The 5,785-nt window shown below is 29.1% G+C and overlaps 1 pseudogene; it reads left to right on the top strand.

Annotated features, from left to right (window-relative positions):
• The first annotated feature begins 4,062 nt into the window (after nt 1-4,062).
• On the top strand, nt 4,063-5,507 carry LOC125853825 (UDP-glycosyltransferase 75C1-like; annotated as a pseudogene).
• The last annotated feature ends 278 nt before the right edge of the window (nt 5,508-5,785 follow it).

Raw genomic sequence — 5,785 nt, 5'->3', positions numbered from 1 at the left:
AATAAAGCATTTAATATTTCAGTCTCAGATCTCAATTATTGAACTATCCACTATTATCAGTATTATGTGGTTTACCCGTATAATTCAATTCGGAGTATTACTTAAAACCAAGTAGACATATGGATGAAATCTCACCTGTCAGTGAAGACTGAGACCTTTAGTACCAATCCTTAAGTCTCAGAACTACGTGACAACGTAGGTTTTAAGGGTCACCCGTCAGACCAGGACTGACACCTTAGTGTTTTCTGGACATCATCTTAGTAGATCCACATTAGATAATGTTCGTACCCTGGCAAGGTAAAAAGTACCCTTCCAACTGGGGTACATGTTGGACTCTATTTAGCTCAGATGGAGTATGTCGATTAATAGTATCTCCCACAGTCAGTCTCAGATATTTGATGACCTTGTATTTTAGTTTACTTAACATGATGTTGATTAGTTACATGCTTATAATTATTACTTGGTCATTGCATCAACTAATTTATTTCAGTTTTATATTTAGTTCAACATCTTAGATTTATCATGTTTAGCTTGTTAGATTATTGTGTCTATCTCACATATTCAGTATATTCAAAGTACTACACACATACTCTTTTGCACTATATTGTCTTATAATATAGATTCATATTCTCAGTATCCAACTCGCAAATAGTTCGATTGTTGTGTCATTTCAACATCTGAGCTTGGTGAGTCCTCATCTTTCAAGGACAAGAGCTATTTTTGTTTCATTATGTTAATCTTTCAGTTTCATATAGTTAGAGTTAGTTGGAGGGTTGTCCCAATAACTCATCTTAGTAGAGGCTTTCGGACAGTCACACGGTAGTTTTAACTTTATGATTTGTTTAAATGAATTCTATTTTGACTACTAAGTTTTTTTGGATTTATCTCAGTTTAGCTTTTGCATAAGTTATCTTCAGTTAGTATTTGTATGAATCATAGTGTTATGCCAGACCATGGGTTAGCTTGGATCACTTGTGGTTCTAAGCATCGTGTTATGACTACAATATAGTCTCGAGTCGTGACAAACTGAGAGTCTGTTTGGGAAATACTTTTTTTTAAAAAAATTCAGTTAATTTATATTATTATTTTAGAAAAATAAACTTCATCAAAATGAGAAAAATAACTTATCAAATGATAATAGAAAAAAATTGGAAACAAAGGGAAAAAAAAGTTCTAGATTTATCTCCAAATGAAAACCGCTTAGAGCTCAAACACGAGGAATGAGGTAAACAAGATACCCATTTCGCCAGATAGGAAAACCTAGGGGTGGCAAAAACCTAGATAATCAGAGAGGAGACTATGCAAGTTTCCTAATCTAGTACATAGAAATTCTACCTGAGAATTTTGAGCTAATTTTGACCTATTTAGGTCAAATGCACTTTGTATGGACTGATTTGATTGGACCAACCTTTTTTTTTTTGTTTTTTTTGTTGTGACTGTATTGTTGCCCTTGTGGCTACTATTAAAAAAATAAAAAACAAGGCTCATATGAAAGATAATATGAAAAAAATATTGTCATGTTAAACTTTTAAATGTGAAAATGTATAAAATTTAAACTCTACATCACATCAATAATTTCTTATATATATTTATCCTTTTGAGATGGTATTTCATGGAGAAATGTTAAATATTCTTTTATTAGGGATGAAAATTTTGTACACAATTTTTCTTCCTGCTTATAATTAAGGTTGGTGAAAAGATTATGCAAATTATGTTATAAAAGTATTCATGTCTATTTCTCCTAATGAAATTAATTCGGTAAAAAATCTTTGAATGTATTTAATTAATTCCTAATATATATATGTATCTTTTCTTTAAGCAAAAGAAACAAAAAATCCACAAAAATCAACATTAGCCTATATATTAAGCCTAGTTTTAATAAATTAAAGAAGATGTAAAAGATCTTTAAATCATATAACCGTCAACACAAAGTCTATTATATAAAGAGAAAGCAGAGGCAAAGTAAATGAAAAATCACAATTTCAAAACCCTAATTAATGAAACTCAATGGACGTCATGCAAATAAAAAAAATATTTTTTTAAGACCTAGCTTTAATACATTGTAGAATTTTATTTTTTTCACCTCACTCATACCTGAACCAAAACCCAATATGTATAAATCATAACCATTAACTCAAAAATAATCTTGTCTTCAATAATCCAGAAATGTTGATGTTATAGCTAATTTGAAATTCGAAACAACAAACACAAACAATTAAAGAGTAGATGAACATGAGAGAGCATATGTATGTAGAATAGAATAGTAACGAAGAAAAGAAAACAATAGGTCATGATTAAATGTAATGGTAAGCTGTAAGATTTTGGGTGGAGAGACGCGGTGGTTGGAGGCATGAAGAACATGAGTATTGTGCCTAATAATTTGTCAAAACCAATCTGAAAGTACCCTTTAACTACACTACATTGCATTTCATAAGTATGTGGATGTTTTAGAATGAGTTTGAAAGAATACAAATTTGTAATGAGTGTGAAGGTGAAATTCAAATTATTATGATCGGTGGAAAATATATTTTAAGTGATACAAGGCAAATAAGATTGATTATTCAAAGTGAATATACCTTGTCATTTTACTAGGGATGGTTATTTATTTATTTATTTTTACATGATTTTGTTCTTGTTATTCATTAAGGTTGGTGAAAAGGTCAATCCAACTATAAGAGCATTCATGTGTATTTCTCCAAATGAAACTGATACAACAAAAAAATTGAATGTATTTAATCGATTTCTATATTTTTTGTTTTCTCGAACTAAGCAGTATCAACATATATAATTAAGTAAATGAAAGTGTGTTTTCTCTAAAAGTTAATTTTTTTAGATGAGATGTACAATCACATATTTCAACATCGGAGCTGACAAAAATACTATTCTTACTCTCACCCTATAGAAAAACTATAGTGTAGATAGATAATATATATGTATTATATGTTGAATTTTTTTCTTCATATGCTTCCTTCTTTATATTCTAATTTTAAATTACGTTATCATGTTTCTGATTATTTTTAAAAAATAATAATTTACAATTGAATATGTATATATGTCATGCTTTTGAATCTTTAATTTGTTAGCACACGACATATCTGATAATAAAACATATTACTTATTATTATTATTATGTTTTTTTATTTCTTAGTCTAAAGTACTATATACTCATGCATTTCTTGCATCATTTTTTACTGAATGATAAAAATAATTAATAAAACATTCTAGTTGCTATCATTATGTTTTTTTTTTTTTCATTTTTTAGACTAATGTACTAATGCATTTCTTGTTTTTTTACTGAATAATAATGATGATTCTCGAAAAAACAAGTATGTCATGCTTTTGTTTCTCTAATTTGTTAGCACACATTATATATGATAATAAAACATACTACTTGCTATCATTATGTTTTTTATTAGACTAAAGTACTCTTGCATTTCTTGCATTTTTTTACTGAATAATAATGATGATTCATGGAAAAATAAATATATCATGTTTTTGTATCTCTNTTGTTAGCACACATTATATATGATAATAAAACATACTACTTGCTATCATTATGTTTTTTATTAGACTAAAGTACTCTTGCATTTCTTGCGTTTTTTTACTGAATAATAATGATGATTCATGGAAAAATAAATCTATCATGTTTTTGTATCTCTAAATTGTCAGCACATGTTATATTTGGTAATAAAACATACTATTTGCTATCATTATATTTGTTTTGTTACTTACTATAAAGTATTCATGCATTTTTTGTTTTATTTATTGCTGAATAATAAAGTTTATTTTTGGAATAACAATAAATCCAGATACTTCTTAGAGCTTCTAGAAAGTTTGAGTAAAATTTCTTTTGATATTTTTTTATTTAATAATTATTTATATAAATTTCAAAACTTAATAGTTAAGCTAGATATTTCAAGAAATATGATAAATTTTCTAGATTTTTTTTTTATATCTAGAACCATCAATTTACTAGTATTAATATGTGTGACCTTAATCAGTTGTAACCAAGCCAGTTCAAAAATGCCTTATTCATTAATAAAGTTCTCCTGCCCAAATTCCTCAGTCTCCTTCATGGATACTTCTCTTTTCACAACCCAAAACATGAATAATTTGAAGAATGAAAAGTCTCATGTTCTTATAGTACTACTCCCAGGCCAAGGCCAAATTAATCCATTCTTCAATTTTCCAAACAATTAATCAATTTAAGCATTGCAGTCACTTTAACCATGAGCCTATCAGCTTTTAGTAAAATAAAAAAACTCCCAAATGTTGAAGGGTTAAGCTTTGCTCCTTTCTCTGATGGCTATGATGGCAAATTCCAGTTAAGTTCAATTGATGAGTTTCATATGTTCTATTCTTCTGTAAAGTCCCGTGGGTCAAAATTCATTTTCAATTTGATCCAATCAAATTCATAAAATGGTACCCCTTTTTCACATGTCATATACACTATTATCATGGAATGGATTGGTTTAGTGGCCAAAAAAATTAATATCCCATCTACATTATTTTGGATCCAACCTGCCACAGTTTTTGATGGTTACTATTATAAATTTACAGACTATTCTGATTATTTCAAAAACTGTGATGCTAAGGATAAAATAATAAAGTTACCAGGATTGCCACCACTTAGTCCAATTGATTTTCCTTCTTTTGTGTTTGATGACGTGAATAGTTCCAACTGGGCAATTAAGTCTATTAAAAGGCAAATTGAAATGTTGAGTAGTGAAGAAAATCCAAGAGTTCTTGTGAACACTTTTGATGCTTTGGAATTTGATGCTTTGAGAATTCTAAAGCATGTGACTATGGTGGGAATTGGGCCTTTAATTCCTTCAATATTTCTTGATGATAATACTTTTCGAGCTGATATGATTGAGATTCGTTCGAAGAATTATATGGATTGGTTGAACTCAAAGGACAAGTGATTAATTATCTACATAGCATTTGGTAGTTACTCTGAAATATCAAGTCAATTGATGGAGGAGATTGGTCACGGATTGCTGAAATATGGGAGGCCATTTTTGTGGGTGATTAGGGAAGGACAAGACGGGGATAAGATGGAGGACAAGTTGAGTTGCAAAGACGAACTTGAAAAGCAGGGGAAGATATTGAGTTGGTGTTCACAAGTGGAAGTTCTAAAACACCCTTATGTTGGTTGTTTTTTGACTCACTGTGAACGAAATTCAACTTTAGAGAGCATAGCATCTAAGGTACCTATCGTGGCATGTCCACTCTAGAATGATCAAGTTTGTAATGCAAAAATCATTCAAGATATTTGGAAGAATGGTGTTAGAGTTAATGTTAGTGAAAGTGGTGTCGTGAAAAGAGATGAGTTCAATAGATGTATGACAATCATGATGGGGGACGGTGAAGAAGGGGAAGAATTGAGAAGAAATGTCAAGAAGTGGAGTGATTTAGTTAAGGAAGCTATGAAGGAAAATGGTACATCAAGTGTGAATCTCAAGGCTTTTGCTAATGAGATTTTACTTCGTCATAATGAGTACTAAATCACTTATGAATAGATGACTTCAATAAAATAGCTAGTAATCAAGTAGTCTTTTTAAGAGTTTGTTCTTCGTTTCAGAAAAAATAGTGAATTTCTTTGAAATTATATTCATAATGAAATAATTTTCTTTGTTTATGAAATAATTATATTAAATTCTTCCTCACTTAAAATTTTTTAATTTTTTTCTTTCATTGATTTCTTATCTTTTCACTTTTAATTATTTTTAGAAAATTATGTTAATTTTTTTTTTAAAAAAGTGTCCTTTAATTTATATTTTTA

This window comes from Solanum stenotomum, chromosome 1 (assembly GCF_019186545.1).
Source record: "Solanum stenotomum isolate F172 chromosome 1, ASM1918654v1, whole genome shotgun sequence".
Lineage (NCBI taxonomy): Eukaryota > Viridiplantae > Streptophyta > Magnoliopsida > Solanales > Solanaceae > Solanum > Solanum stenotomum.
This window is presented reverse-complemented; position numbering and strand designations above follow the sequence as displayed.